This window comes from Oryctolagus cuniculus, chromosome 6 (genome assembly GCF_051225735.1).
Source record: "Oryctolagus cuniculus isolate XC-2025 breed Fujian yellow rabbit chromosome 6, ASM5122573v1, whole genome shotgun sequence".
NCBI lineage: Eukaryota > Metazoa > Chordata > Mammalia > Lagomorpha > Leporidae > Oryctolagus > Oryctolagus cuniculus.
Window position 1 is genome coordinate 14806435 of NC_142872.1, and position 21387 is coordinate 14827821.

A 21387-nucleotide genomic window follows, 5' to 3' on the forward strand; every position below is an offset into this window, starting at 1 on the left:
GACACTCAGATGACAATGTTTGTGAGTTCACACTTCTCAGACGTGGCTTTGGTAAATAAATACACACTGGCTCTTTCTCATCAGCATCCGTCTAAATGATAGCCATTCTTTGCTTGTAGTTTTCTACCAAGCTTGATGACTATGTGTGTCTACTTAGGCAATGCACATGTTGTTAAGATTTTTTATTTTTTCAGCAAAAAAAAAAAAAAAAAAACCTGTTGGAACATTGGACTAGTTAGATGTTAAGGGTGGGAACCAGAGTTTAGAAATGGGATGAAAGGGGAAATAGAGACTTGAGGACCCCCAGCTGCACAAATTCAGTGTTGACAAAGGCAGCTGAAGTAGTTGTTGTCTTCCTGTAAGGAAAGAATGTAGGTGTGAGATTGAGGGTAGTGGTAAGGAAGGTTTAATGCGGGTAGTGTGTCCATCAGAACAGATGGGCACCTCTCCACATGCTCTGAGACCAAGTGCCCAGTCATCCAGCCTCTGCAGCAAGTACTGTTGCTAAGTTGAATGGAGAGAAGACACCTGACAGGCCAGGTGGGCATCTCAGCAAAGAATTCATAGCTGAGAGAGCTGTTTGCATTCAGACAGGGGCCAGGTCTCCATCCTGTTCTTCCAGACAGGGTTTGCTGGGTGTGAAACAGGTGAAATTCCTCTGAGGTACTTATTCCCAGTGTTACCAGAGTGGGTAGCCTTCTTGGACCTGGGCAGAGAGGGTTTTCCTGGGATGCTTTCCTTGTGGGAAAGGCTGGGAGTACCTGACAGTTACTGGAGTAGGGGTAGGACTTTGAAGTGTAAAATACTGCACTTCTTCTGCAGGTGCTTTGGCTCATGCTCCCCCCTTTTGGGCACTCTTCTCTGAGGCTGGTCCTTTGACGTCCTCTTCAGATGCTACCTTGTCTACAATTGCTTTCCTGAGTGTCTTATTCTCAACTGTAATCCTGCAGCCCTAGGATTCTCTCTCCCCCTTCTCTACTTCGTAGAATTTAGAAGGATCTGACTTAACACAAGCTTTATTTAGTTACTGTCTCTTGAAAATCGAGGTCAGAGGGGTTTGTCTCTTTTGTTCATTGTTCCAGCTCCAAACCTAAGAGGCCTGCTACCCAGGAATTCAATAAATATTTGTTGAATGGGGGAGAAGAAAGAAGATTTGGAATTTCTCTTCAAGAGGTATACTTTGAAAAGTATACCAAGTCTCTGCCGTGCCTGCAAAGATGGGAAGCAGAAGTGTGAACATGCAGGCAGAGTTTTGATCTAAAGCCACAGGAGCCAAAGGAAAGCTGGATGGTTTTTCCGAGATAACAATTATTGTGATGCATCCCTGGGACCACAGAAGGTGGTCAAATTACAAAGTGGGAGTAGAAATAGCAGGCTACGGTCTAGGAGGGTTGAGAACTGCAGGGGAGCAGAATCCCTTCCAGTGTTACTTCTGTGTTCCTCTCCTTTGTCTGCTCGCCTATGTAAGCCTTAACACAAGCAAGAGTTCTTCAGTGCGTAGGCGTTGGTTTCAGCCTCTGTAGATCTGATGCTGTTAGCTTTCTAGTCCATGTGGTAGCTAACATGCCATATTTGTGTTACAATCCTGCTACCTGAAAATAGACTTAATTATTTTATTTTCCTTTTTATTTTTTAGTTCTTAGGGAAGGACTCTGATCAGCTGTGCCACTGGCTTACTTATAAACTAAGCTTTGCCCAAGGGACAGTCACATTTGTAGGGGGATCAAGTAATGCATCAGCCCAATCAGGTGCCAAAATAATAAAAATTATGGAGGATATTTTCTCAATTAAAAATGTGTGATCTGTAAAGTAGAGTCAGCTGATGGTGCCCAGTTTTGAATTCTGTTGTGGGGCCTGTGGGTGTGCTAGCGGCTGCAGTGCCTGTGTGCAGTATGGAAGTGCCTGGACTCAGTGCACATCGCTGGCTCCTGACCCCAGTTTCCTGCTGTTGCAGATCCTGGGAGGCAGTGCTGATGACCCAAGAAATGAGGTTCCTGCCACCCATGTGGGAGACCTGGATTGGGTTCCCAGTTCTGGGCTTTGACTGCAGCCTGGGCCTGGCACTTGCAGGCAATTAGGGAGTGAACTATTAGAAGGGAGCTCTGTCTATTTGTCTCTCTATTTCTCTGTATTGGTCCCTCTCAGATTAAGAAATAAAAACTACAAATAAACAAAAAAAATTTCTCTTTACACCTTGAGAGATAAAGAAAATTCTAAATGAGAGGTTTCAATTTAGATCTATTTTTTAAAAACGGAGAGAGATCTTAATCTGCAGTTTCACCCCCAAAATGGCTCCAACAGTTGGAGCTGGGCCAAGGCTGCAGACAGGAGCCAGAATCTTCACTTTAGTCTCCCACATGGGTGCAGGGACCCAATACATGGGTCATTTTTTGCTGCCTTTTGCATGCACATGAGCGAGAAGTTGAACTGGAAGTAGAGCAGCTGGGACACAGGCACTATGATTGGGGTGCCGAAGTCCTAAATGGCAGCTTAACTAGCCCAATTATATATTCTGATTTCTATTTTGGAGTAAGTTGGAATATGAAAGTATTTCATATAAAATAGTTTCACAGGTCTTGTCTTCAACTTTTTTAAAGTTTGAAGTGATTTACAAATTCAAATTATGAAAAGTATTTTCACTGTAATAAAAACAGCATGATTAGAACATTCTACATTGAGATCCTGTATACTGCTTGAACTCTCCTCATAGCAGCTGGCAGCTACCATGTATTACTATTAGAGAATGAAAGAAAGAGACAGAGTGAGCATGAGTAAGCGCTCTGGGAAGCTGGTGCTCTGCCTGATTCCCCACAGTGGCTGAGGCTGGACCAGCTAAGGCTCGGCTTGCTTTCGTAATGATTGTTCTCAGTTGCTCATCATGGGCTGAGTGGTAAGAAGTCTGTTGACTGTTGGTTCCCCTTATATACCATTGGATGTGACCGTGGTAGAAGTTCAAGTATAAAGTGGAGTCCACGGGACCTATCCTGGTTTATTTGTGTGCAACGATTGGTGATGATGTCTCGTTAACAAATGGGAAATCTTGGATGAATGCTAAGCCCAATGACATAACAGATGTGAACAAGGGCTGTGAAACAAACTGGATGAAGGGATATTACAGTTAGAGAGTGCTGTGAAAGTCATGTGCATAGACAGGAAGGGAGCTGATTCCTACAACAGGGATGGTGGTGAATAATCCCAAAGATTTCTCTCCACCTGGTGATGTTGGGAAAGCAAGGAAGGTCAAAACAGCAGTGCAAGTCAGTCCTGCTCCAGGAAAGGATACCAAAATAGAGCTATACTGTTTCCACAGTTAAAGGTCAGTAAGGGTTGGCATTTGAAACATTTGCTGGCAGTTCATATGCATTCTTTTTTAGAAGTAGTAAAAATATTATGTTTGCACTGTCAGAAGTAGACGAAAAACAACAATTTTTATTTTGCTGTTACCACTGGTATTATTCTTTCATATTTCTATCTTGGTGACATTCAGTTTCATTTCTTGTTTTCTTGTGAAATTGTACTAGTGGAATAAGCTGTCAAGTGTCAAATGTGGAAAAGTGTCTATTGCTACTTCTAGAGCAACTCTGCCTTCGATTATACAGGATGACAGTGTATAGATGTGCCCTCAGTTGCACCGTGGTTAAACAGTGTCATGAATAAACTACATTTCTAGGGACGCAAATGCTCCAAGTAAGGGCAGCAGGTCAGGTCAGTGCTGAATGAGGTCACCAGAAATACCTCCCCACCCCACTGTGCTTCCTCATATGCTAATTTAAGTCATTTTAGTGCTCTCTGGGTGCCAAACTGTAGTGATTTACATGCATTCTCTCATTTTATCCCTGTTCCAGCCACAAGAGGTAGGTATCACCCCCATTTTATAAGAAAGATGACACTGGATGGTGGAATGATGACTCACTTCAAAGTCGAGCAATGAGAACCAAGTGTTGGTAGAACCAAGAATTGATGTCAAGTCTGACTCTAAACCCTAGACTTAAAACCATGACAAAGTTTGAACTCCCAGTGACCTTTATCCCTGGGTCATTGATTATCTCTTTGAAAACTGCATTTAGGGGAATGAATTCATCCTTTTCCCATCATCAAGAATATAATTTTGACTTCTCTAAAGTGTTTTTGACATTTGTAACCGTATCAATTTCAACAAGTCAGCTGTTCTAGGGATTTGAATAATAACGCAAGAACCTTTATTGCCAGAGATGGATTTATTTCTAACACATTCTACTCTTGAAGACTTTTAAATCTTAAGACAGTCATTTTCTGAAATAAGTCCAAAACTCACTCTCTATAACTAAATTCTAACCATCTATCCCTGTCTTCTGGAAATTGGTTGAAAAAGTCCAATTCTTCCTCTGTTTTGCAAACCTTCAAGCATTCTAGAACACTAATATTTTGCACTCCCTACCCCCTTTTATCCAAAAAACATCCTCAGGTCATATGTTGCTGATCTGGTTCTCAGGAAAAAAATCTGATTTTTTTTTTAAGCCACAAAAGTAGAGGTTAGGAAAATAGTACTTACAGCTTTCCCCCTTCTGAGATGAGCCTGCCTTACAGCCCTGGGAGCTGCTTTCAGGCGTTTGGCTGCAACTTCCTATCGGACTCTGGAACAATTGCACCTGCTCTTCTGCTCCTTCTCCTGAATTAGAATATTACCACCAGATCTCGCCTGCGCTTAGAAATCAGGGTGCTGCCGCCACCCTGTTCCCACAGGTTTGCCATCTCCTGAACTCCGATTAGCCCTGTAGCTTGAGTGACACCACACTTCTCTCCATTCACCTTCTCCTTTATTGCTTACAGTACTGCTGTGAAGGAAGAGGATGCTGGAGGGTGGAGCATAGCACCTGCCCCAGGAAGCCTCAGAAACTGAGCTTCCTCTTTGTTTCTGGCAGTCTAACTGAGGTTTAGAGTCATTAAGTACTTCGCCCAGTACACATAATCCAAGATGCCACATGAACTCTGGATTCCCAAGCTGCCTCTTTTTCTATCACTTTCCAAACTCTGACAACTCTCTGCTCAAATGAAGTAACGTGAGCTGCACAATGGCCAAAGCAGATGAAGGTGGCACTTCAGAGTAAATCATGTGTGTCTTATTTCTAGTATATGCGCTGCCGAAGTGAGCACCATCATGTGTGTTTTGTAAGTCAAAATTGTAGTGTATAGTTTTCATGTATTTCAAAGCCAGTTAGGGAGAACAATGATGTTTCTTTGATGTAGAACACAAAATCACAAAGTTCTGAGCTTGTAGTGGGTAACACCACCTAGGGTCTTACCATCTCAGCCTGTCAAAATGACTGTCAACGGTTTGCACATGTACTTGCAGGTAAGATTTTTGAAAAACTCATCTTTTAATCAGAGCACCTTCATTTAAACATTCAGGAGTGTCAAAGTGTAGTAGTAGGATTATTTATTTTCCTTTTTGTTTATTTAATGAATATAAATTTCCAAAGTACAGCTTATGGATTACAATGGCTTCCCTTCCCCTTTCCCACTCCCTCTCCCCTTCCATTCACATCAAGATTCATTTTCGATTCTCTTTATATGCAGAAGATCAGTTTAGCATACATTAAGTAAAGATTTCAACAGTTTGCTCCCACACAGAAACATAAAGTGAAAAATACTGTTTGAGTACTAGTTATAGCATTAAATCTCAATGTACAGCACACTAAGGACAGAGATCCTACATGAGGAGTAAGTGCACAGTGACTCCCGCGGCTCAACAGGCTAATCCTCCGCCTTGCGGTGCCAGCACACCGGGTTCTAGTCCTGGTTGGGGCACTGGATTCTGTCCCGGTTGCCCCTCTTCCAGGCCAGCTCTCTGCTGTGGCCTGGGAAGGTAGTGGAGGATGGCCCAGGTGCTTGGGTTCTGCACCCCATGGGAGACCAGGAGAAGCACCTGGTTCCTGCCTTCGGATCAGCAGATCAGCGCGGTGTGCCGGCTGCAGTGCGCCAGCCACAGTGGCCATTGGAGGATTATTTATTTTCCAAGTTGAGTCATTAAGATCCACAAATGATCAAATCCTTATTCTTGAGAGCTATGAGGAATTAGAAGTATTCTGAAAAACTAACATTTCTAAGAGTTTGACCATGGGAAAATCAAGTAAACTTCTTTCCTAATCAGTACAACAGGCACAGTGTTAGGACTTTGAAAATGCTAGCTATATCACAAACTCTCCAAACTGTAAATGAGTCAGTATGGATAATATCATCCTATGTGTTGACACATTCTTGTGATTGCCAGGATCAACTTGTTTGCCAAGCAGATCTACCTGGGTACACTAGGAACCATCTTGGAACAGTTGAAACCTACTTTTTAAATTTCACTAAAATGAAATTTCAAGAGGGTCAGGCCTGAGCTACTCATCTCCTAATAAAAGAAATTTATGAGAAGTCCAAACATAATCCCAGTATAGTAAATGAAGACTTTATTACAAAGTTCCAGTGAACCTATATGTGAATGTGTTATATAATAAACTTTGTCCAATAAATATATAAATACACATTTATGACAGTACTTCAAAGAGATCATGAAAATGGAATTAAAATGTGAGTTTGGGGTGGACATGTGTTTATCAGTGAAGATGCCACTTGGGGCACCCTCAGCCCATATTTGAGTGCCTGAGTGGATTCCAGTACTGCTCCCATTTCCAAGTTCCTGTTAAAGTGTACCCTGGAAGGCAGCAGTTGATGGCTCAAGTAGCTGGATCCCTGCCACACATTGGGAAGCAAAATTGAATTCTTGGCTCTGGATTTGGGCATGGTTGCAGGTTTTTTAAACCTGAAAGATGAGTTTATTTTGGTGCAAAGAAATCTGAAATCCAAAATTCATGGAAAATATGTATTATGAAAAATACACGAATTTCAAATTTTTTTGAACCAAAATAAGCTTATCTTTAATCCCAGTTTCCCATAAGCTTCCTGAAATTCCCTTTAAGAGGTATAAATCAAGAGCTATGAGATGTCATAAGCACCTATATAAGAAAGTTCCAAACTACATTCTATATCTTGAGGCTATAAGATTTCCTCATTTATTTATCAAAATATGTTTCAAAAGGATTCCTTTTAGGAAAAATCTGCTTTTGGTTACCAATCATCTAAATCTGCAGTGATTAATTGGATACATTTCTAAATTTCTCTTAAACTATTTCCTTAGGCAAAAGCAGGGATGTTAACAGCTCTGTGACAACAAGGTTGTTGGGGAAAATTACATGAAACAGTATTTATAGTGCATTTAACACTTGCTCACGACATGGTAAGTATTCATTAAATGATAGCTAAGTTCATTATTGCTGTTGCTTTTTTTTCCCCTTATATTACGTAAGGTTTATGTGTTTTGAAGTGGACGCATTAGAAACAGCATTCTGAGAAGGAAATTAGAAAGGGCCCCATTTCCCTGTCTCCTCTCAAGGAGCAAACATACTAGTTACACCAGCTTCGAACTGAACTTGTTGCAAATTAAGAGAGTGAACTCTGGGAAACTGCCTTCAATTATATGTACGCCGATGGTTTTCTAATTCAGAATATCGCCCATGTGGGAGAATTTGTTAGGTGAATGAAATAAGAATTTTAATGACACAATTGCTTTTTATGTGACCACAGATTTATCTAATTTACAGTGTTTGGCTCTTAGTGGCTTGCAGAGAGTACAGCAGTTGGTCTGAGTCTAAATCAATTCTACTGCAGTGGAAAAGCGACCTCCGAACAGAACTATAAAATCCTCCAAGAAGTCGGTTCTCACCCGTCACACAGGCAACCTTTACCAGTAATAGGATCTTCTTTGTCTTAAAAACCATGGTACTTGAAATACTTCAACACTGCTGTCCATGTTCTAAAAACCAGGTCTCAAAAAATAACAAGTATTCTGAAATAATAAGCTAGAAAATAATTCAATTACAACATGCTTTAATATAATCAGTGTGTATGAAAACACGTATTAACATAGACGCTCTATCTCATTAACATTCAGCAGACATCTGCTCAGCTGGAGCTGGGCTTACATCCGACTCCCACATACAGAAATCTAAGGTTACAAATGTATGGGCCTGCATCAAATTAAATAGAAAATACTTTGTAAGTGTTTAAGACCAGAGATTATTTTGGTGAGTGCATATGTATATTTTTATGACACACTGTGCACTGCCTCTTCAAGTCTGAGTAAATTATAGTTTTGTAAATCATAATTACATTGGCTCCTACTTGATGGTTATGCTTTGTGATACTGAGCCAGTATTAATCAAGATTTCTTAAATTTATGTCTCATTCCCTGTCTGTCACATTCCTGCTTATGTGTGTTAGATAATTACACTCATCTATTGCTTTTATTATGTGGTCACATTCCACTCCCGTGGTCCTGTAGCTTTGATTTGTCTTGTGGTGCTCAGATTGTGGCTTGAAGTCCCCCCACCCCTCACTTTTGGAAGGGACTCACTCTTAGACTCAGTGATACTTTGCACCTTTCTGTCCGCCATCCTTCTGACTCATCAAAAGCAGATTGCATTTTGCTGCAGAAAAAGGATGTGTTCAATACAACTTTGCCAAGAAGATGTTATTGATAGGTCTTTGAAAGGCAGCTGTATTGCTTATGTACCACTGGGGACTGGAGTGGCGAGACTTTAATTGCTTGTGGTACCCAGCACAAGATCTGATTCCTTGCAGCTTAAACATTTGAACTAAAATCATCTCTCTGTCTTTTGCCATGTTTGAGAAAAAGAGTTGTTAAATAAAGAAATAGTCCCTGGAGAGAGCCTAAAGAATTAAGTTATCATTATAGCTAATGTTATTCATAGCCTATCCTAAAGTACTTTATGGTTAGAGACTGGAGAAAGTAATTAGGTTTAGATCTACTGTAGTAAAGACACTTGCAGTTGAGTTTTAAGTCTTTTCCAAATTTCTGTAAAAACATCTTTGCAAACATGAATACATATTTAATATCTCTAGACATGCCATAGTATTTCTGTATGAAAAACTTGAGGAATATTGCATTTGAATGAGCCTTCACGAAGCTGAGTAAGGATTGTTCGAAATTTCAGGAGGCTAAGTAATCCTCTGATGAATATACAGGAAAATGAGTGCTTGTAAATATGTGAGGAATCATCAAAGGCTGCTGGAAACCATTCAGACACGGAGCAGTTACGTAGAAATGAGACTTGGGGAGGGGACAAGTGACATGCAAGAATGGGCCTGTTGATGCTGTCCAGTGGAAAACTGTGAATTACAAAATATGTTTCTGCAAAGGGCGACTTCGGAAATTGCCTGTTAGCGGCCCAGTCTGAGATCTGAAAATGCCTTTTCTAAGGTTTTCCTGAATAGTATTGTCATAAAGTGTTAAAAACATTCTTGACATTTTATAATTCTGCCTAATCTCTAACTAAATACTCATCACTTCAAGTTAATTCAAACTATTTTCAACATTAAAGATTTGATTTTCTTTATACTCTTCTGCTAACTAGGCATGGTGCATCTGATTTTTCACTTCTTCGCCAATTAAAAATAGTGGAGAAACTACTTGCACATTTCAGGCTTTGTGCAATGTATATGGGAAGATACAGTCCTGGCACGAAGGAGTTTCTCTTCTGATTGTGTGGAATTTCGTTCTTACCCGCCACTTTCGTCTCCAGATAGTTCTCTCTCATACCGCCTTCCAGAATGTCAGCAGACACACAGATGCAGACCTCAGGTCCCCTGACGATGTGACGGATTTGAAGTCTCTGTTCAGTCTCCTTTCTGTATCTCAGCCCATGCCACAGGGCCCAGCAGAGACAAAGATCAGGGCAGTCTTGAAGACAAAGTGGAAGTTGAAGGTGCTTCCTTATTAACTTACACGTGGGCCTCTGTGGGAGAGGACTGCAGTCTGACATCATGACGCGCTCACGAACAACCTCTGTCCAATCACTGGATGACAACTAACTGTGCGACCCAGCGACAGCTCTAGAAGGCAAAATTAAAAATAGAAACAATGACAGCAGTGACGGTCACTTGAATCCTGAACCGACGTCCCAGTGGCCACGCATTGCCCTGAAGCACCTTTCACACACTGGGACCCAGGCTGTCGCTACAAAACGTAACAGCAGAACCCAAGTGATCGGTACTGTAGCAACTTCAGCAGAGACCGCAGAAGCCATACTTGGTGCATTGTGTCACCTAAAGGTATAGTTTTCAATAATAAAAAAACCTATTAGAGCACATAAAGAATTAGGAAAGGATGACTAATGGAAAATAAATCTGTTGATGATCAGAGTGATCATCTGAAGACAGGAGATCCAGGAGAACAACACCTCAAAGCAGCTGTCATGAATATATGCAAAGAACTCGGGGAAGCCGTGTTAGACAAATGAAAGGAAAACATAACAGTGATGGATCAACGCATAGAGTATTTCAATAAGGAGATAGGAAAAAGAACCAAGTGGGAGTTCTGGGATTCACGAGCACAGGAATACATGTAAAAACACAATAAAGGTTCTCAACATCTATGAGGGAGAGAGACAAGGATCCATGAGCTAGAAGGTGGAACAGTAGAAACGTCTGTTCGGAAGAACAGAGTGAGAAAAGACTCATAAAAATGACTTGAATCTCAAAAATAGGAGGACAGTTAAATGAACCAACATATTTGTAACTAGAGACTCAGAAAGGGAAGAGCACAAAGAGGGGACAGAAAACTCGTTTTAAGAAATAATGGCTGGATGTTTCCCAAAGTAGGATAAATAAAAAAATAATCCATACTTAGGCACATCATGCTGTTGAATGTCAAATATAGGCCAATACTTTAAAGCAGCAAGAGAAAAATAATTGAGCAGCTGTTAATGGCCGAGTACTCAGATCAAAGAACTGAAACGAAAAGTTAGTAAAAGAGCATATTCACAACGCTGAAAGGAAGGGTTGTCAGTGAAGAATTCTCTCTGGGTGAACTGTGCTTCAAAAACGAGGGCCAATAAAGACAACCTGTTAGAAAGACTGGGAGAGTCAGTGGCTCTGAGTCAGAGGAGGTGACAGTTCAGGACGGGTAGGAGGGAATGAGGGAGTTGGCCCCACACCTCTGGCAGATCAGATCCCTGGTGGAGGAGGAAATGCAAAGAGCCCAAGGAAATTTGTGCTTGGCTTCCTGTAGGAACGATAAAGGAATTCCTATGAGTTTACTGGAGCTGGGTGAATGATGAAAACAGTAGAAGCAGATGATATCAGAGAGTAGGTGGCCAGGTTGTGTATGGCACTCAGGGTTTGGCACTATGGGGGAAGACGGGGGAAAGTTTTGAGGTAGGGGGCAGTTTGCCTTGAGTTGACTCGTGTTTCAGCAGACTCTCTGACCACTGTGCTGTAAGTATTTTGAACAAGGGTAAGGGATGAAGACCAAATAGGAAGATAGTCCTTTAATCCAGGCAACACGTAATGATAACTCAAACCAGATGGTCTAACTAGAGAGGAAAAATGGCTGTGTTCTTAATGTAGCTTTAATGTAGAACATGCAGAGCTTTGGTTATGAGAAAAAAGACTGGGCCAAGACAGATTAAAGATTTTGACCTAAGTATTTAGAAAGATGGAGTTCCCAGGGCTGGCGTTGTGGTACAGCTGGCTAAGCTGGAAGCTATGAGGCTAGCATACTGTATGAAGACGGTTTCAAGTTCTGGCCTCCACTGCCAATCCAGTTTTCTGCTAATGTTCCTGGGAAAGCAGCAGATGACAGACCAAGCACATGGGTCCCTGGCACCCATGTAAGAGTTACAGATGGAGTTCCAGCCTCCTGGCTTTGGCCTGGATGAGCCCTGGCTGTTGCAGCCATTTAGGGAGTGAATCAGATGTTGAAGATCTCTCTGTCTCTTTCTCTTTCTGTCTCTCCTGCTTTCCCTGTAATTCTGCCTTTCAAATAAGTAAGTCTTTAGAAAAATTGAGAAAAGAGAGGGAGTTCCTGTTAACTATGGTGTGAGGCTAACGGAGAAAATACAACAGGGAGAATATCAAGAGTTGGATTCTGGACACGTTAAGCTTGAGATGATAATGACACATTTAACTGGGGTGTCAGCTTGCATTTGGGGAAGAGGGGAATTGAGGTTGGAGACAACTTAGGGATCACACGCATTTGGGTGAGACAGAATCATGGTGTGGATGGGATACTACAGAGAAGAGAATTCAGGGCTGAACTCTGTGGTACTCCTGCATGCAGGGAACACGCTGTGGGGAGGAGGTGGAAGAGAGGCTAAGAAGCAGTTGCCAGTGCAGAAGGTAGAAGATCAGGTGAATGAGTCTTCAGACCCAAGGACAGAAAACTCTACAGGAGAGGGTGTGATCAGTTGTCTACCAGTCATTTGGGATGAAAATTGGGAATTTCTTTTAGATTTTTGCAATGTATATGTTTTTGTCAAAATAGGTAACAGCAGCTGGTTGACTTATGGGAATAAAATGCTCACAGTTTGAGCTTAGGAGAGACCAGAAGGGAAAAATTAAAGGTGTTCAAGAACAGAGAAACCTGATCGGTATTCTATTCAAAGGGTAAGGAGAGAGATGGGTGTTAGCTTCATGGAGTGGGGAGTGAGGTTTAAAAAGATTTATTCTAAGTGGGAAAAAAGCAATAGCTTGATTGCTTTCATAGTAACTCAGCAGAGAGAGGCATACCTGGTGATTGTTGGCATTGCTCTCCTGAGCAGGTGAGAGAAGAAGAGAGCTCTGGAGGTTGGGGGTACTCTGGGTGAAGGGTGGAGACCCTTTATCTGCACTTGCGGGACTGAACATAGAGTATGTGGGTGCAGGCGTTGGTAGATGGGCAAAGTCCCTTTGTTTTCCATTAATAATTCACTTGTCCTCTCGCTCTGGGGTGACAGTTGCTCATCGTGAGAATCCAAGTCTTCGTCTCTTGACCAGTGCTGCCCACATTGCCCTTTGGATGAAGATGACTTTACTGCCTGTCTTCCTCTTTACACGGCACACGTTAGTGCACTCGCATTGTTCGTTGGAGCCAGGTGCCCCACATCTTTGATGGTGAATTTCCTTGATGTGCACAGGGCACTTTTGTTCTTATTTATAGGTTTGTTATTTTCCGGATAGTTAACTACAATGTGGCCCTCTCGTAAATAGGATATTAAAATGGCTAACGTATTAATAGTTGCTATTATTGCTGTAATGCTGTGTAATTCCCTTAACATATTCAACTATTTCACCTGATAGAATCATCCTCCTAAATCTGCAGGCGAGAGAAAATAGTTATTAATTATTATTACTGCCGTACAGATTAGGAACCTGGGATCAAGTGACAAGTGCAAGTTAAAACAGCTAGTACGAGTGAAACCAGGATTTACATGGCAAGTTGATCAGAACATTCTGTGCTAGGGGACCTAGGCCCCATAATTTCCATTTTACTATAAAAGAAAGTCTTCATTATAAAGGAGGAAAAATGTAACTCACTTGCAGGAAAAGCCTTTAGCCATGGACAAGTTAACCAAGAATGTGCAAAATGCAAATGGAATATTGCTGACAGGGGAAGGAGAGGGTGGGAGGGTGGGAGTAGAAGTGGAAAGTGTGGTAGATTTCGGTAGCTGTTCTGCCCAAATGGACTGCAATGCATTTATGATGTTTTTGGCTGTTTTTATAATATCATAATCGTTATTGAGTAATTGTTTCTGCAATAGTCTATGGTAATGGGATACACTGTTGAATATTTTACTGGTCAGTGCTAACAATGTCCTCAGGGCAGAGGAGGTTTTTATTTGACCTTGGGGCGTATTGAACAGAGGTAGGATCACTCTATGGTAGGGAGAATTGGGAACTGCAGTCTGAGGATATGGCCCTTGCTCTAATTCTGCTTCAGGAAATACGTTCTGTTGAAACTGCTGTGCTACGTCTTGGCCAGAGTCTCTTAGGTGGAGAAATAGAGGAAAGTAAATGGAGTCAATCAGTAGCAAGGCTGGGGAGCAAGCTTTGTAGTCTACAGATTTTTCTGTCTTTTTCTAGCTTCATCCAGTTGTAAGCTGTGGCCTGACTTCAAATTCTTTGCAGAGGAGTATTTGAGTCTTAAAGAGAAAAGAAGAAAAGAATACTTAGGGTAATTTGCCTTTGAGTAAAAGTAATTGAGTCACTAGTTTCTCAGGTAGGAGGTGATTTATTTTATTTTTTTACTTTATTATTTTGAAGCCTTTGAAAACAGGCAGCACACACAAATGCCCTTCTTCTCCTTGTTTTTAAATGACCCAAGGTTGTTCACTTCTTGGAGTCGTGGGGAGACCAGGCACTCCTGACTATGGTGTCTTTTCTCCGTCCCACAGAACCTGGTTTGACACATCCACCGTGCTGTATAGATCATTCGTGTGGCAAAGAGGAACCCATGAATTGTAGCTGCTTTTTTTCTTTTTTTAAAAAAAAGGTTGAAAAAAATCAATAATAAATTATCTTCCATCCAGCAGTTTAGGCTCTCTGCACGTCCCCTCTGACATGTAGATGTAGTTATAAATTGATTTAGTTGGGGACCGTAAAGAATTTCACTTGCTTTGGACGGCCTGGTGAATGTGCATTAGTGAAATAAAAATAACCTCCCTTGTCAGAGAGCCTTCTAGGAGCTGCGGAACCCAGCGAGTTATTTTTATAGTTTAATGAGCTAGGTCCCGGCTTCCACAGGGAGACACAGCAAGTGGAGTGCTTCATCATTTACTGCTGTAAAATGATCGGGATTCATGTTGTCTATAAAACATGAAAAACATTCTTCATTCCTTACCAATTAGATCATAGTTACAACTCACAGTTCCTTTGAGCTTAAAAGAAAAAATTTAACTGCTAGACATAAATGAATGCTGTGGTTAAATTAAACCCTGCAACAGCCCAAACAGGCTTGAAAGAAATGCCTTCTGGATGTTATTAACACACATATTTAAGTGCTATTTTTAAATTTTAACTGCAAGCCATAGCAAGCACAAATGTTTAGAATAGCAATGTTGGCATCAATGTGTTGCTTTCACATTTTTTTCATCTTTGCTAATTCTTTCCCATAATTACTTCACCTTTGGCATTTAAAAAATAATCTCCAGAGATAGAAAACCCACTTTATGGGAATGTTGTGTTGCGGAAGCAGAAAACAATTGGTGACCACGCGGTTTTCTTGGGAAAAGTTGACTTCAATTATCAGGTCAATGGGATCCTGATTATCCATTAACTATGTGTAATCTACTATTTGGAAGAATTCAGTATTGCAACTCAGTAACTTCTAGAATGTTGATTTATTTATAACTATTAAAATACATTGATTATAGAAAAATTTAAACAAAACTTTGAAGAAGGCAATGGAAGCCAGCCATATACCATAACGGTTGGAATATAAATATTTCCTGTGTGTGTTGCGTATGAGACAGATCAAGAGACAGAGAGGGAGAGACAGAGACAATGAGACAGACTTAGTTTTCTGTCTTGTCTACATCGCAAGAGACATTTCCTTAGGATATTACTTTCTGAACGTGTGATTGATGACTTGGCTAGCATTGCCGTAACGCAATACAAAAGACCAGGTGGCTTAAAAGGAATCTGTTTTCTGCAGTTCTCGAAGCTGGAAGTCTTGCTTTGGTTTGGGTTGGTGTCTTGCGACGCCTCTCTCCTCGCCTGCCCTGCAGAGTGCTGTCCTCTCCCTGTGGGGCTGGGTGACCTTGCCTGTGTGTCCACGCCTCTGCTCTCCCCTCCTCTCTTCCAAGGGCACCAGCCCTCTCGGTGTAGGATATCAGAGTAGGTTCTCATCTCCTTTAACCTTCAGTACCCACTTAGAGGCCCTGCTACTATTAGCACAGTCACAATGTGGTTAGGGCCTGAGGGCAAGAGTTTTCAGAGGACACACTTCAGTCAATAACACATGATTTCAAAAGTCTATTTCATAGCTATTCTTAAAACTGCCTGATTAATAATTCTCCTGGTTTTTGAAGAGTAAAATTGTGTTCTTAATTGACAGACTAAGATTAAGTGTTCTATGGGATGTGATGAGGTATTTATAAAAATGATTGCATTCATGGAAGGATTGTTTAACATCTCTGTCACCTCACATACCTACTGTTGCTTGTGATAAGGACATTTAAAGTCTATTCTTTGCACAATATTGAAGTATATGACACGTTTTATTAACTATGGTCACCCTACCATACAGTAGCTCTCAGAGGCTAAAGCTACTCAACCCTTTAACGGCATCTCCCCTCCCCTCCCCTCCAACCCAATCCCTACCCTCTGTCACCACACTTTGATGAGTTCAATTGTTCTGGGTCCCACAGAAAATGTGAAATCATGATATATTTGTTTTTTTGTGCCTTGCTCATGTCATTTAAGATAAAGTTCTCCAGGTTTAGCAATGTTGTTGAAAGTGACACAATTTCCTTCATTGAGAAGGCTTGTCTTTTGTTGTCTTAGACTCCCTGTTCAGAAAACATGTGAGGTAATACCTCACTGGGAATTGAACTTGCACTTCCTAGGTGATCATGGTGTTGAGAATGGGTTTCTAAATCTGATGGCCATTGTCTGTCTTGTTTTTGAGGATGAATCTAATGATTTATTTTTAAATTTTATTTAAGGTATACAAATTTCATGTATTTCCTATATTCAGGTCCAGGAGCATAATGATAATTATGTGAGAAATGTCTGTTCAGGTCCTTTACCCACCTTTTCGTTGGGTTAATTGGTTTCATAATGTTGAGTCATCGGAGTTCTTTGTATATTTTTTATATGAATTCCTTATCAGATGTATGATTTGCCGATCTTGCCCCCTCTCTGTAAGTGGTCTGTTCTTTCTGTGGACTGTTCCCATTGCTCTGTAGATATATTTTAATTGGATGTAATGTGATTTGTTGATTTTTTTGCTTTTGTTCTTTGTGCTTTCAGGGTCATTGCCAAAACCAAAAACAAGCAAGCAAACAAAAAATCCCAAATCAATACCCAAACCAATGTCCCTGTGTGCTTCTAGTAGTTCTGCAGTTTCTGGTCTTAGATTTGTGCCTCTAATCCATCAGGAGTTGATTTTTATGTAGTTGTTAGGTAGGTGAGAATACATTTTATAGTTATTCTCATAATCACTGCGTTTGGTGTGCTTCATTCCTTCCTATAGATGCACCTTTCCTCAGATGCTATTTCTGTTCAGCCTGAAGAACTTCGCAGCATTCCCTGTGGTGTCGCATGTGGGGGAGATAGTTCCTCATTACAGAATGTGACTGGGCCGGCGCCGCAGCTCACTAGGCTAATCCTCCGCCTTGTGGCACCAGCACACCGGGTTCTAGTCCCGGTCAGGGCACCTATTCTGTCCCTGTTGCCCCTCTTCCAGGCCAGCTCTCTGCTGTGGCCAGGGAGTGCAGTGGAGGATGGCCCAAGTGCTTGGGCCCTGCACCCCATGGGAGACCAGGAGAAGTACCTGGCTCCTGCCATCGGATCAGCGTGGTGCGCCGGCCGCGGCGGCCATTGGAGAGTGAACCAAAGGCAAAAGGAAGACCTTTCTCTCTCTCTCACTGTCCACTCTGCCTGTCAAAAAAAAAAAAAAAAAAAAAACAAAAAACAAACAAACAAAAAACAAACAAACAAACAAATAAAAAAGAATGTGACTGAACCTGCTGATACTTTACCTTGCTTTTCATGGTTTTTCTCAAAGGGAATAAGTGCTAGTTGATGCTTCTGGCCTCTTGGGTGGCTCATGAGAAGTTCTTCCTTATTCAGGCTGCCTTGTGTAAATTCTCTCATTTTTTTTTTAAATTTTCTTTATTCATCTTGGGTTCAGATACACAGAGAGAAACAGAGAAACAGAAGGAGTTCGGTTCTCAAATGCCTGCCATGGCTGGAGCTGGGTTGGGGCTGAGCCTGGGAGCTGGCTCATTGGCCACAATGGCTAGAGCTGAGCTGATCCAAAGCCAGGAGCCTCTTCCAGGTCTCCCACATGGGTGAAGGGTCCCAAGGACTCAAGCCGTCTTCCACTGCTTTCCCAGGCCATAGCAGAGAGCTGCATCAGAAGTGGAGCAGCTGGGTCTCCAACCAGCGCCCATATGAGATGCTGGCACCACAGGCCAGGGATTTAACCTGGTGTGCCACAGTGCCAGCCCTCTGCTGACTCTTTTTAAATATTTTTTTCTGCACAGCTTTTCACAAAGTTTTGAGTTCAATTTTGCCTGAAGTGTGAGGCATGTATCAAGATAGGAGTTTTGTCTGCATATGGCTTTCTGGTTATTCCAGATTATTGATGGAAAAGTCTATTCTTTCCATGTTATGCCACTTTATTTTTTTCTAGAACTATGAAGTGAAAAATCTTTAATCGTCTTTTAAAAGTGATCGTATTGTTGTGTGTAAATAGCATTTCACTTCTTTCTTTTGGATCTGAATGTTTTAAAAATTTTTTTTTTGGCTCTTACATTTTAGGGCCATCAGTGGAAGAAAAATAGATATGCTAAGCAAACATACCATTGTACTGTGACTGATTTTAGGTATAATGGATCGTGTTTTACCTATAAGGAAGAATGTTAGATGTAGGACTTCTGTATATCACTTTTATAAAGTTAAAGAAATATTTTGTAATACTAATTTGTAGGGAGACTTTTAACATGAGATGGATATGAATTCTATCAGCAGCAATTTCTGCATCTATAGGATGATCATATGATATTCCTTTTTAAATCTGATTGATAATATAAATTATATTTATTTTTAGCTGTAGTGCTTATCAGCTTTATTTTTTAATAAATTTCACATTTATGTAAGGTGAACGATGTCATGTATTTCATATACATAGATTTAAGAACATAATGATATTTTACGCCTTGTTCTATCTGCTGCCCATGCTCCCAACCTCCCTCCTGCTTTCTTTCCTGTTTATTCTTTAAAATTTTTAATGACATACTTTCAGTTTATTTAGTAATCACAAGCTTAGCCCACCACCAAATGAAGAATTCAGCAAGCAGTAAGTAGAAAAATCATTGTCCCTCAAAAGTACAGAAAAAGGCTTTAAAATTCAAATCTCAAAATGATACCTTTGATCATATGTGTTACTTTTTTGTGCTCCATATATTAATTACCACAAATCAGGAAAAACATAAGCTATTTGTCTTTTTGGTCTGGGCTTATTTCACTAATCATAGTGGTTTCCAGTTGCAACCATTTTGTTGTCAAAGACAGGATTTTATTCTTTTTGTACAGGTGAGTAGTATTGAATAGTGTATAGATGCTGTAGTTTCTTTATCTAGTCATCCATTGATGGACATCCTGGTTGATTGCATGACTTGGCTATTGTTAATTAGCTGCAGTAAACATGGGGCAGAGATAACTCCTTCATATGCTGAGTTTGTTTACTTTGTGTGAATTTCCAGGAGTGGGATGGCTGGGTCTAGGGTAGATATGTTATCAGATTTCTGAGTTACCTGCATACTGCCTTCCATAATGGTTAAACTACTTAATATTCCTACCAACAGTGTGTTAGGGTATCTTTTTCCCCACATCCTCACCAGCATTTATTGTTTTTTGATTTTTGTGTAAAAGCCCTTCTAAATGAAATGAGGTGAAACCTCATTGTGGTTTGATTTGCATTTCCCTGATGGCTAGTGATTCTTAGCATTTTTTTTTCATGTGTCTGTTGGCCTTTTGAATTTCATCCTTGAAAAAATGCCTGTCCATGTCCTTTGCCCATTTTGTGATGGTGATGTGACTTGATTGTTATGTTGTTATTGAGCTTCCTGAGTTCTTTATACATTCTGGGTGTTAATCCTTTATCAGATACACAGTTGGCCAATATTTCCTCACATTCTGTTGGTGGCCTCTTCAAGTTGTAGAGTGTTTCCTTTGCAGTGCAGAAGCTTCTTAGCTTTATGTAATCCTGTTTGTCTATTTTTGCTTTGATTGCCTATGCTTCTGGAGTCTTTTTCTGTAAGTCTTTGCCTACGCCAATGTCTTGCAGAGTTTTGCCAATGTTCTCTAGTAATTTGATGGTCTCAGGTTGTCAATTTGGATCCTTGATCCATTTTGTGGTGATTTTTTATAAGGTATAAAGTATGGGTCTTGTTTCATATTTTTGCCCATGAAGATAGAATTTTCCTAGCACCATTGGATAAAGAGACTGTCCATTCTCTAGGGATGGATTGTCAAAGATTAGTTGGTTATAGACATGTAGACTAATTTCTGAGATTTCTATTATGTTCCATTGGTCTACATGCCTATTTTTGTGCCAGTACTAGGTTGTTTTGAGGATAACTTCCCTGTAGTCTATCTTGAAATCTAGTATTGTGTTGTCTATAGCTTTGTTTTTGTTTAAGATTGCACTAGCTATTCAGGGTCTTTTATGTTTCCATATGAATTTAGCATCATTTTTCCTAGATCTGAGAAGAATGCTGCTGGTATTTTGATCGGGCTGCATTGAATCTGTAAATTGCTTTGGGTAGTATGACATTTTGGAGACATTAATTCTTCAAATCCATGAACATGGATGATGGAACCAGTAATAAAAACCCTGTCCTCCCCCCCACCAAAAAACCCTGCCAACAAAGAAAAGCTCAGGACTGGATGTCTTTACTGTCAAATTCTACTAATTTTAAAGAGAAACAATTGAAAAGGATGGAGAACCTCTCAGACTTTTTCTATGTGGTCAGCATAATCTTAATTCCAAAAGCAGAAAAAAAAAAGGATACAGTGAAGAAAGAGGTCTCTAGACAAATATCCCTGGTGATAGTAGATGAAAAATCCTCAACAAAATACTTGATAATCCAATCCAGCAACACATCAGAAAGATCATTCACACAGACCAAGTGGGATTTATCCCTGGTATGAATGGATAGTCAACATATACAGATGAATAAATGTGACACATCATATTAATTGAAGAATAAAAACCGTATATTATCTCGATAGATGCAGAGAAAGCATTTAATAAAATACATTATCCTTTCATGATAAAAAACCTTTAGCAAAATGGGTATAGAAGGAACATCCCTTAGCACAATCAAGACAATATATGACAAACTCACAGCCAGCATTATATTGAATGGGGAAAAGTAGGAAGCATTTCCACTAAGATCTGGAACCAGACAAGGATGCTCACTTCACCATTGTTATTTAGTATAGCTCTAGAAGTTTTAGAAGGAGACATTAGGCAAGATAAAGAAATCAAACGGATACAAATTGGGAAGTAGGAAGTTAAATTATCCCAGTTGGCAGACAACATGATTATATTGGGAAACCCAAAGACTCCAGTAAGAGACTACTGCAATTCATAACAGAGTTTGGTAAATTTGCAGGATATAAAATCAACACACAAAAATCAATAGACTTCGTATCCACAGAAAATAACATGGCCGAGAACTGTCTCATCAGTTCCATTCGCAATATCTACAAAAAATTCAGTACCTTGGAATAGATTAACCAAAGATGTGAATAATCTCTACAGTGAAAATTGTAAAACATCAAAGAAATAAA

The 21387-nt window shown here is 40.4% G+C and overlaps 1 protein-coding gene across 15 annotated transcripts in view; it reads left to right on the top strand.

Moving 5' to 3' along the window:
- Positions 1–21387, top strand: part of LOC138850130 (uncharacterized) — a 311379-nt gene that overhangs the window by 99124 nt on the left and 190868 nt on the right. For 2 of the 15 annotated variants that reach the window (XR_016235269.1, XR_016235268.1), the window contains one exon: positions 7626–7707. The exons of the other annotated variants lie outside the window; for them this stretch is intronic. The gene's annotated coding sequence lies outside the window, so the exon portion shown is untranslated. Of the gene's footprint in view, positions 1–7625; positions 7708–21387 lie in introns of those variants that run through there. 15 annotated transcript variants of the gene reach the window in all.